Below are 12617 nucleotides of genomic sequence, written 5' to 3'. Positions count from 1 at the left end.
TTTGCTAAGGGGGGTGGGGTGGGGACGGGGACCCGCATTCCCAGCAGGATCCCGGGAGAAATACTTTCCTCTTTGGGACACCCAAGCAGGTTTGCTCCCCAGAGATTAGCCAAAGAGTGAGAAGGACCATGGGGGCTCCCTGCTGGGGATGGAGATGCCAGAACAAAGGCAAGGAGGAGAGCCACCTGTCTCCCAGAAGCCAGGCTGAGAGAGGTGTCACAGGAACACAAGATGAAGAGCGGCACGTTCTGGGCAGCAGAGTCAATATAAAGGCACAGACAGTGAGGAACGGCAAGGAAGGCCAAAGTCTAAGAAAGCAAGTATAAGGAGGCTGGAAAGCTAAGGTGACACAGGTTATGGAGGCTAAGAGAGCGAGAAGTAAGAAGCTGAGAAGTCAAGAGGTGGCAGGAAGTGTGACATGGTCAGAGCTGCCCTTTGGGAGAAGTCCTCTGACGACGGAGGGGAAGATGGATCAGAGAAGGGACACCAATGATGAGGCGATGCCATAGGCCAAGGAAGAGGGGAGGAGAGCAACCCGGAGGTGCGTGGGGAGTGACAGTGAAGAGACAAGGAGGACACAGAGCGTGTGGACACGGGGGACTGGGGGATGACTGCTGGGCCCTCAATCCTCTCAAGAAAGCTGGGAAGGGAGAGCAGAGCCAAGATGGAGGAGTAAAAGCAGTGACGTGCTTGAGCTGGCCCCCAAACCCCTCCAAATACCTATAAAAAACAGCTCTAAACAAATTCTAAGCAGCAGAACCCACAAAAAGACAAAGCCCAAGACAACCTGCATGGTTGATCAGAAAGGTGTATCGCGCCGGACTGGCAGAGGAATGCAGTTCAGAATGGGCGCACAGGGCACAGCGACCCTGGAGCAGGCCTCAGAGGACTGAATCACGGGCAGCTGTGGTGATTTCCAGACTTCTCAACCCACGAAGGCCAAAGACAACTTAGAAGGTCAGTGGGAAAAGTCTGTTTCTTCAGTGAGAGAGAAGCGAGGGGTCTGAGTCCCATTCCCCGAGCTCAGCCCTGGGGCGGCGTCTGCCTCCTGAGCTTCTGGCCCACAGACTGAGCGGGGATAGAAGGGATCTCTCTGCTGGTGCAGGATTCTCTTGCTTTGCTTGGATCTGGGTCACAGTTCTGGGTGGCAGTCCTGGGGCGAGGAGGAGCGCTGGCGGGGTGGAGCTTGTAGTGGCTATAGAGAGGAAATCCTCCTCAAGTTACAAGACAGGAAAGAGTGCTTGTGAGCAGAGCACAGGACAGGAAAGGAGTAAACACCTCGCCCCTGATCATAGCACCTTGGAAGAACTGAAAATTTACAGGTCCCTAGAAGTATCTCTGAAACACAGCCGCAAAAAATACATTCTCCACACTGGAAACAGACCCCTACCTTAACAAAGAGTTTATAACTCAAGTAATTGGTTGGCACCATGAACAAGCAATGCAAAAAGAGTCAGACTAAATTTTCTTACTTTGATGACAAAGAAGATCAAAACATACAACCAGAAGAAGACAATGAAGCCAAAGCTCCTACATTCAAAGCCTCCAAAAAAAATTCGAATTGGTCCCAGGCCATGGAAGAGCTCAAAAAGGATTTTGAGAAGCAAGTAAGAGAAGTAGAGGAAAAACTGAGAGTGATGTTAAAGGAGACCCCAAAAAATACTGAAGAAAATAACACCTTAAAAATAGCCTAACCCAAATGGCAAAAGAGGTCCAAAAAGTCAATGAGGAGAAGAATGCCCTAAAAAGCAAAACTGGCCAAATGGAAAAGGAAGTCCAAAAGGTTACTGAAGAAAATACTTCCTTAAAAATTAGAATAGAGCAATTGGAAGCTAGTGACTTTATGAGAAATCAAGACACTGTAAAACAAATTCAAAAGAATGAAAAAATAGAAGAGAATGTAAAATATCTCACTGGAAAAACAACTGACCTGGAAAACAGATCCAGGAGAGAGAATTTAAAAATTATCGAACTAACGGACAGCCATGACTGAAAAAAGAACCTAGACATCATCTTTCAAGAAATTTTCAAGGAAAACTGCCCTGATATTTTAGAACCAGAGGGCAAAACAGAAATTGAAATAATCCACTGATCACCTCTTGAAAGAGATCCCCAAAGGAAAACTCCTAGGAATATTGTAGCCAAATTCCAGAATTCCCAGGTCAAGGAGAAAATATTGCAGACAGCCAGAAAGAAACAATTCAAGTATTATGGAAACACAATCAAGATAACACAAGATTTAACAGCTTCTACATTAAGGGACCGCAGGGCATGGAGTATGATATTCTGGAGGGCAAAGGAGATAGGATTACAACCGAGAATCACCTACCCATCAAAACTGAGTATAATCTGTCTGGGTAAAAAATGGTCATTCAATGAAATAGGGGACTTTCAAGCATTCCTGAGGAAAAGACCAGAGCTGAATATAAAATTTGGCTTTCAAACACAAGACTCAAGGGAAACATGGAAGAGGTAAACAGGAAAGAGATATCATAAGAGACTTATTAAGGTTGAACTGTTTACATTCCTGCGGGGAAAAATGATATTTGTAACTCATGAGTCCTCTGTCAGTATTAGGGAAGTGGGAGGGAAAAAAATTATATGTATGTATGTATGTATAGATAGATAGATAGATAGATGGAAGGCATAGGGTGAGTTGAAGATGAAGCGGTGATATCTGGAAAATAAAATTAAGGGGTGAGAGAGGATTATACTGGGAGAAGGAGAAAGGGAGAAGTAGAATGGGGTAAATTATCTCACATGAAACAGACAAGAAAAGGCTTTTACAGTGGAAGGGAAATGGGGGAAGGTGAGAGGGAATGAGTGAATCTTATTCTCATAGGATTTGGCTTAAGGAGGGAATAACATACACAATGGGGTATGGAAATCTACCTTACCCTACAGGAAAATAAGGGGGGAAGTGGACAAGAGAGCAGGGGGTTGATAGAGGGGAGGGCAGATTGGGGGAGGGGATAATCAGAAACAAACACTTCTGAGGAGGGACAGGGTCAAAAGGGAGAATCGAATAAATGGGGGGTAGGATAGGATGAAGGGAAACATACCTAGCTTTTCACAACATGACTACTATGAAAGTGTTTTGCATGTCTACACATCTATAACCTGTATCGAGGTGCTTGCCTTTTCAATGAGGGTGGGTGGGGAGGGAGGAAGGGAAAAAATTTGTAACCCAAAGTTTCAAAAACACATGTTAAAAATAAAAAAATTAAAAAATTTAAAAAAAAATAAAAAAGACTTCTGAATGAAAGGGGGAAAAATAGCTGGGAAGCAGGAACAGTCTGAAGATAAAGTGAAGGAATGTGTCTGGGACGTCAGGTTTGAGACGCCTGGGGCACATGCACTGGCAGCATACAGGTAAGAACGGAGCCCACGGGAGCTGATGACACAGACCACTAAGGGACAGAGGACAGAGGACATCCAGGACAAGAGAGGTTAGATAACTTGCCCACTGTCAAAAAATCTAATCAATTCAACAAGTATTTATGAAGCCCTTAGATGAAGAAAGCCGGAAGAAGCAGGATTCAAACCCAGGTCTTCAAACTCCTCCTAATCCAGCATTCACCAGTCACTATCCTAAGGGTTCCTGACCTTTCTGTGGCAAGCACTCTTCCTCTGGTTGCCTGGTGAAAAATACAAGGCCTGACACAATATTAACTTGGCAGTCACTTACAAGTAACTTTATGTATCTTTTTCTATTTGGTCGATTCGGCTTTGCCAGGCATTCTTCTCCTCACTGGCTTTTTGGACCTCTTTTACCATTTAGCCCAGTCTAAGTGTTATTCTCTCTCTCTCTCTTTTTTTTTTCGGTAAGGCAATGGGCTTAAGTGACTTGCCCAGGGTCACACAGTTAGTGAATACCATATGTCTGAGACTGGATTTGAACTCATGTCCTACTGACTTCAGGGCCAGTGCTCTATCCACTGCGCCACCTAGTTGCCCCTAAGGTGTTATTTTCTTCAGTATTTTTTTGTCTCCTTTACCAAGCTGATGACTTTTTTTTTTTATGATTTTCTTACATCATTCTCATTTCTCTTCCCAATTCTTCCTCTACCTCTCTTACTTGGTCTTCAAGATCCTTTCTGAATTCTTCCTTGGCCTGAGACCAATTCATATTTTTCTTGGAGGCTCTGGATGTAGGAGCTTTGACTCTGTTATCTTTTTCTTTCTTTTTTTTCTTTTTTTTTCTTTTTTCTTTTGTTTTTTTGCTAGGCAATGGGGTTAAGTGACTTGCCCAGGGTCACACAGCTAGTAAGTGTTATGTGTCTGAGGCCGGGTTTGAAATCAGGTCCTCCTGACTCCAGGGCCGGTGCTCTATCCACTGTACCACCTAGGGGCCCCTCTGTTATCTTTTTCTAAATGTGTGTTTTGACCTTCCTTGTCACCATAGTAACTTTCTATAGTCAGCATTTTTTCAGTTGTTTGCTCTTTTTTCCAGCCTATTTCTTCACTTTTAACTCTTTGTTAAAGTAGGGTCATGCTTTCAGAGTGGAGGGTGCACTGTCCCAAGCTTCAGGGCTTTTGTGCTGCTGTTTTCAGAGATGCTTGTAGGGACCTGGAAGTTTTCCGTTCTTCCAAGGTGGTATGATCTAAGGAGAGTTATCTACTCGTCTCCTGGCCTGTGAGTGAGCACAAGAACTCCCTTCTGCCCTAGTACTATGAGGAGGGACCCCGGTCCCCTGTGGCCACAAGCTCTGATGTGCCAGTGCTCCTCCTCGCCCTGGGACTGCCACCCAGGACTGCGACCTGGATCTGAGTACGGGCAAAGCAACAGAGGCCTGCCTCAGTGCTAGCAAAGAGACCCCTGTAAATCTCCTTCTGACCAGTTGTTTGACCCCCTTGCCATCTGTGGGCTGAGAGCTCTGGAAGCAGCCACTGATGCTACTGATTCAGTCACTCTCAAGGTCTGCTCCTGGTTTGCTGGGGCCAGGTCTGTGCTGGACTGAGCTCCATTCTCACCCAGGTGCAACACACCTTTCCTGCTGATCTTCTAAGATGTCTTGGGCTAGAAAATTGTTTCACCCCATCCTTTTGTGGGTTTGTTTCCAGAATTTGTTTAACGTCATTATTTAAAGGTGTTTGGAGGGATCTGAGGTAGAGCTCGGGTGAGCCTTTTCTTCACCATCTTGACTGCGTCCCTCTAGAAGTAACTTTAAAAGTACATTTCACCAGCCAGCTTCCAAAAACAGTTCTGATGCAAATTTTTTTAATTGTGCAAAATCTTCAAAATTGAGGCAGATAGTCACAAAGTCCCTATGAAATATTGTTTTCTTGACAGGGAAATTAAATTAAGACAGTGACAGTCATTTCTTCAATGCCACAGTACATGAGATTCAGTCTTTTTTAGTTCACTTAACAGTTCTAAAATCTCTGCTTAGCATGTACTTGCCATTTGGGAAAATGCCATAAGAGTAGGTTGTACAAAACCTCCATGAAAGAAAAGTAAATTCATCCCTTTCCTCTGTACTTTGGAATCTGAATGACATTTAGAACTGTTTTCCTTCTCACTTTCTAGTACCAAAAAAAAACCTTAACTGGGATATTAACCTTACAGTGAGGCAATCGTGAGATTTTCAGTCCTTAGTCATGTTATTATGAAGGTCAGTCTATTCAATGATGCTGTTGAGTCATAAAGATTCAAACAAAAAGTCACTCCCTGAAAATGGAGCTATATTCTTTAAAACTTAAGCAGAGAAACAGAGATGGTCTGGTCTGATCTGAGGCTTCTAGGGAGTGCCACAGTACATAAAACACCAGGCCTGGAGCAGGAATACCCCAGTCCAAATCCAGCCTCAGACACTTGTGTGACCTTGGGCAAGGGGTTCATTTGTCTGCTTGGTGTCCTCAACACCGAAATGGGAAGAAGAAAAAGAATAGCACCCACCTCCCAGGCTTGTTGAGGATGCAATGAAATGAAATTTGTAAAGGGTTTCAGCACAATGCCTGGCACATAGTAGGTACTTAATAAACACTTCTTCCCTTCTTTCCAAAAGCAAAGGATTGAATATATAAAATGCCTTAAGGATACATGCTAAGTCTTGAACTTGGGTACACAAAAACCCCCAAACTTCCTAAGAAGGAAAAGGAGTGTTTATAGACAGTAACTGTTCTGAAGATCTGATAATTTAGTGGACCACAAGGTCAGGGAACTCCACGGAAGTATGGCTTACGCGACACTGGGCAGTAGAGCCCTAGGAATACAGAAGTAGCACGATGAGCTGTTTTTGAGGATCTGATGACCGACTGCCAAGCAGAGAAGAGATGGCATTTATTCTGTTAACCATCCTCCCCAAAGCAAAACCAGAAGCAAGCAGTCAGAGTTACAAAGAGGTCAACGTCAGGAGAAACTTCCCAACCCTGACCTGGACTGCGTGCTGTCCCCGAGTGGGGCGGACAATCGTGGGGAGAGGGCACAGGCTCAACGCCCACTGTCAGGGATGCTGCTGTGCAGCGTCTTTACAAGAATGGCTCGGCCTCAACGGCCCCTGGGGAACAGTCCAACTCTCCAACTGTGTGATTCTGTGATCTCTGCTGACAGGAACTCTCCATCCGGGTGGCTCAAAAGTACCTTGATCTCAGCCTGTCCAAAAAGAAGCCTTTCTTTTCCCTAAAATCTCATTCATAAACTTCTTTCAGGTTTCACCACTGCTGTCGGTGACATCGTCTCTCAAGTCAGCCAGACAGCAATATCATAATGTTAACAGCTAAGAATCACCGAGTGTGTACTACACATGCACAGAATTTCAGACTGAATCTCCTCCACAGCATTCATCTTCATACAACAAGCAGTAAGACACTAGGAAAGATGTTAAGGACAAAGACAAAAATAGAACAGACCCTATTCTCAAGAACTTATATTCTACTGGGGAAAATGTAAATAAAGATAAATAAATATAAAAAACCGTAAAGTTAAAAGAGGCCAGGGCCAGGGAATTCCTAGAGGAAGACACCCAAGGTAAGGAAACACTTCCCCACCACTTCTAGTCTTAAGAGAACTGCCCAGAGCACAGGTGGCAAACCCAGTGACCTGAGTGGCTAGATGAAAATGTACTTAGGAAATATTTAACAAAATAAATAACAATCAAACTGGGATCATATCAAATTTAAAGCTAAGTCAATCTGCAGCCTGAAGGGACCCCATTTCTACTGGAGCACTAAGAGGTTAATTAGTTTGTTCCACATCAAGCATGTCATCTGCGTCAGAGGCAGAGCCTGAAGCTGGATCTTCTGGCTTGGAAGCCAGCTCTCTAGCCACAAGGCCACCAAGACTTGAAGTAAAATTTAAAGGACATACAAGGGAGTTTTGCTGGGGGCTGAAGGAACACTAACTGGCAATACCCCGAAAAGGCTTCAAGGAGGAGGGGGGCACTTTAACTGGCTCCTGAAGGTGCTAAAGATTCAACACCCCAGTGGTCCATATAGATACTCAAGGTATTTCACTTTAGGACTCCTCCAGATATTATGGAAGGTGATCCTGAAACTGAACCAAAATCTACTAAACAGTATGATTAAAGAAAAAAAAAAGAATCTTGCTACAATATTACAGAAATTATCAATATTACAGAAATTGCCCTGATGTTCTAGAACAAGAAGGTAAAGCAGAAATAGAAAAAAATCTACCAATCACCATCTGAAAGACACTCCCAAAGGAAAGGTTAGAGGAATATCATAGCTAGGTTTCAAAGTTCCCAGGTTAAAGTATTCCTAGTAACAACAACAACAGCAGCTAATATTTACACAGCACCTACTATGTGCCAGGCCTGGGCTAAGCACTTTACAATTATCTCATTTGATCCTCACAAAAATCCTGGGAGATAGGTGCTATTATTATCCTCATTTTACAGATAAGGAAACTGAGGCAAACAGGTAACATGTATTGCCCACGGTCACTCAGCTGAAGTGTCAGAGGCTGTATTTGAACTCAAGTCTTCCAGGTTCCAGGCCTAGTTTTCTATCCACTGTGCCACCTAGCTGCCCCTAAGATTTTGATGACCTCCGTTTTTAAATGGTGCAAGTAGGTGACACAGTGGATGGAGTGACAGGCGTGGAGTCGGGAAGACTCATCTCCCTGAGTTCAAATCCGGCCTCAGACACTTCCTAGCTGGGTGACCCTGGACAAGTCACTTGACCGTTTGCTTCAGCTGTCTCATCTGTAAAATGAGCTGGAGAAGGAAACGACAAAGCACTCCAGCATCTTTGCCAAGAAAACCCCAAACCGAGTCACAGAGAGTTGGAGAGGACTGAAAATGACCTGACAGCAAGCTTTTAAATAACGTAGAACAGCACTTTCTTTAGAAAACCCTCTTTTGAAAAAACCTATTAATACTTTCTCACACCACAATTCCAACTAGATCCCTTCACTCCTCCACTACTAAGTGAGCCAGAGAATAAAACCAAAAAGGAAAAGGAAAACCGGCCGTGCTTCAACCACATCTGACGGCGCACACAATCCGCGATGAAGGAAGGGACTTGCTCCTCCACTTGCTGACAGAACCAGTGTTTTCTTTGGGCTTTGCAGACACAACACTAAAAAATCCACAAGTCCAAAAGGACTGCAGCGGTGGAGAACGACTCCCAAAGGCAGCTACCACAGAGATGAAAGGGGCCAAACGAATTGACCAAAAGGCAAATGAAGTAGGGGGCAAGACGGAAAGCTGACGGACTGTCCTTAATAAGAAATCGCATTTCCCAAGGTATGGGCAAGCCCTGTGATCCAGAACGGAGGAAGTCAAACACACCAAGTGAACCAGATTAAAATGGAAGTGAAGGACACTTGTCAAAATAAATAAAAATACATCAGAAAACAGATGTTAATATGTGGTTTTCCAAGTCACTAAGTGGCCCCAGAGATTCCTGAGTACAGTTAAGCACCACTCCCCCGATCTAGAGAAAAAGAGACACGTACAAAATAAACTACAATACTCTGACATAAATGATCTAAAACCAGCGATGCATCAGCAGAGGGAAATGGAAAGTCTAAGAGCACAGAAAAATAGTAAATGAAGTAACCAAAGAGTAATACTCATCAGTGAAACACAAAATATATAAATATAAGAAAGACAATACAATCAAAGAAAAGTATCAACTTCTGGCCAGAATGGCAGGCCAAACAACCAGAAAGCCTCACAGGAGGGACCAGGGAAGCCCAGGGAAAGAGCACCTCCTTATCCCTCCATCCAGAGATGTCACAGAGGGCCCCAAAGACGCAGCAAAGACCCAGGAAGTGGCGATCACCACTGGAACCAAGGTAATCCAGGGTTCTTGTGAGCAAGGGCCAATGACCTCACCCAAAAGCCTTCCCTAGCACAAAGCCCCAGTTCAGGAACTAACGCTGGAAAGATGAGTAAATACCAGGAAACACCAACCAGTAACAAAAGTAATAGATCTAGAGATGCCTGAAAATCTAACCTAAAAGGTGTAAGTCCTTAAACAATGAGCAAAGACTCAAAGGAAAAAAAATGGATTTCCCACAAGGATTACACAAACAATGCAGAAGCAATCAAACAAGTCATCAGAAAGTTAGATGAAAATTCTGGAGGCAAGAATTAGGAGGAGAACAGCTTAGGGAGCCAGGGAGCGCCACAGTGCACAAAGCGCCAGGCCTGGAGTCAGGAAGACCCGAGTTCAAATGCGGCCTCAGACACTTCCTATCCGGATGACTCTGGGAGACTCTGGGCAAGACACGTAACCCTGTTGGCCTCAGTTTCCTCACCTGTAAAATGGACTGAAGAAGGAAATGGCCAACCACTCCAGTATCTCTGCCAAGAAAACCCCGGGGGGGGGGGGGGGTCACAAAGAGTCACATCTGACTGAAATGACTCAACAACACCTTAGAACAGAAAATGGCAAGTTTTACTCAAGAATCAGATTCTCTACAAGGTAAAATGGATCAATCATAAATCAATGTCACCAACAGATATTAAAATTCAATCAAATGACTGAAAAAAGGCCAAGGAGAGATCATTTAAGAATCATTCACAGTCAGTGTAGGAGGGGCTGTGGAACGATGAGGATGAGGATGACGAAGAAGCCACCATTTATAGGGCAATCACTAGTATTCACTGGGCACTGTTCTAAATGCTTTATAATTATTATCTCACTGGTCCACGCACACTAGTACATTGTCGGTGATGCAACTATTTTGTAAAGTAATGTGAAATTATGCAAATAAAGTGACTAAAATGTCCATACCCTTTGAACTGAATCTCCAGTACTAGGCTTATACCCAAAGGAAGACACTGATGAGAACAAAGTCCCCAAATACACCAAAATATTTTGTTGCAGCACTTTGGAAACAAAATAGATGCCCATAAATTAGGGAATGGTTAAACTGTAGTATGTGAGTGGAATGGAATGTGACTGCTGTAAGAAGTGGCTTATGGGACGAATACAGAGAAGCAAGAAAAGTTCTACAGAACTGATGCAGAATGAAATCAGCAGAGCCAAGGAAAAAAAACAGACACAAAGTCTACAACAAAAATGTGAATGGAAGGACCACACACCCCCAAAATCAAAAGTAAATGTGACTATATAATGGGTATTGTACTGCTTGCCTTCTTGGGAAGGAAGAAGTGTGAGGGTAGGGGAGGCAGGACTCTGCTGGAGGGAGAGAATTTGGAACGGAAATTTAAAAAATAAATGCTAAAAAACAAATAAATAACATGTGTGTGCAAACATACTCAAAAGAAAATGTAACAAAATCCTAAAAATCAATCGTGACTTGAACAAAGAGACCTGAGAGGACATCCCCAAATTTCCCCTTTGTGGAGGTAGGAGGTTCACAGGTGTTACACATTTGTGCATGTTTTTGGACTTTATCAATGTCTAGATCAGTTGTACTGAGTTTTTTTCCTCTTTAAAAAATACTATTTGTGCTCTAAATCACTATTGATTAGAGAAATGCAAATCAAAACAACTCTGAGGTACCACATCACACCTATCAGATTGGCTAACATGACAAAACAGGAAAATGATAAATGTTGGAGAAGATGTGGGAAAATTGGAACACCAATGCATTGCTGGTGGAGTTGTGAAATGATCCAACCATTCTGGAGAGCAATTTGGAACTATGCTTAAAGGGCTATAAAAATGTGCATACCCTTTGACCCAGCAATAGCACTTCTAGGCCTACATCCCAAAGAGATCATAAAAATGGGAAAAGGACCCACATGTACAAAAATATTTATAGCAGCTCTTCTTGTGGTGGCAAAGAAGTGGAAATTGAGAGGATGCCCATCATTTGGGGAATGGCTGAACAAGTTGCAGTATATGAACGGTGGAATACTATTGCGCTATAACAAAGGCAGACTTCAAAAAAACCTGGAAAGACTTGTATGGAATGATGCTGAGTGAAGTGAGCAAAACCAAGAGAACGTTGTACACAGTAACAGCCACACTGTGCGATGACTAAATTTGACAGACTTAGCCCTTCTCAGCAATGCAAGGATCTAAGACATCTCCAAAAGTCTCACCATGGAAAATGCTATCCACATCCAGGAAAGAACTATGGAGTTTGAATGCACACGGAAGCATACTATTTGCTATATTTTTTTCCTTCTGTTGTGTTTTGTTTCTTCTTTTTTGTGGTTCCTCCTATTGGTTCTAATTCTTCCTTACAACCTGACTAATGTGAAAATAGATTTAATAGGAATGTATATCTATAGCCTATGTCAGATTGTGTGCCGTCTTGTGGAGGGGGGAGAAAAATTTAAAACTCAAAAGCTTATGGAAGTGATGGTTGATAAATCAAATTTAATTAATTAAAAAAATACTATTTGTTTTATGGGATGGTTTTCTAAGAAGGGGAGGAATACTGGTGATAACTATGATGATATAAAAAAATTTGAAGACAATAACAAAAGCTTATTTTTTTAAAAAAGAACTTTTTTTTAATTTTAAATTTAATTTAAATTTTAAGAATTACCTGGTTCTCTGAAAACCCTGATTAAAAAAAAAAACCAAAAACTTGAACATTGTATTGCAAGAAATCATAAATGAAAACTACCCAGATCTCTTAGAACTAGAAGGCAAAGTGACAATACAAAGAATCCACTCATCACTTCCTGAAAGAAACCCCAAAAATAACAGTCCTAATAATGTCATATCCAAAATCAGGCCTCCCACAACAAAGGAAAAACACTGCAAGCATCTGGAAAAAAATAGTTCAAGTACCAAGAAACAAGAGTCAGGATCCCACAAGAGCTGGCAACTTCTACTCGTACAAGAAATACAACATCTGAAACAGTAAAAGAGAGAGGGCTATTAACAGAGAACAGTTTGCCTTGCAAAGCAGTATCGATGATCCTCCAGGGGGGCCAAAAGGGCCCTGCAGCCCAAACCGAAGCATTCCGGACCAAGAGCTCAGGAAGAACTTTTCAATACAAGAGCTCAAAACAAAGAAAGGCAAACTCACTTGTGTCCCCATAAAACCTTAATGTTGTCAAAGGACATTGGAGAAGCTCAGTAAGAAAAACAAACGTCCTGGGAGGGGCTGGGTTCTGTTCTAAGGACTTTAAGAAGGAGAGAAAGGAATAAGGGTAAAAGGAATATATCAGCCTAGAAATGAGGAAGAAAGGCATGAAACTTGCTATTTTCCAAATGCA

General features: G+C 42.8%; 1 protein-coding gene across 10 annotated transcripts in view; it reads right to left on the bottom strand.

Annotated features, from left to right (window-relative positions):
• Positions 1 to 12617, bottom strand: part of DLG1 (discs large MAGUK scaffold protein 1) — a 228090-nt gene that overhangs the window by 186009 nt on the left and 29464 nt on the right. The window lies entirely within an intron of this gene.

Source organism: Vombatus ursinus, unplaced genomic scaffold, assembly GCF_900497805.2.
Source record: "Vombatus ursinus unplaced genomic scaffold, bare-nosed wombat genome assembly UNPS02006874.1, whole genome shotgun sequence".
Taxonomy (NCBI): domain Eukaryota; kingdom Metazoa; phylum Chordata; class Mammalia; order Diprotodontia; family Vombatidae; genus Vombatus; species Vombatus ursinus.
The sequence above is the reverse complement of the archived record's forward strand: the minus strand, read 5'-3'. Positions and strand labels throughout refer to the sequence as shown.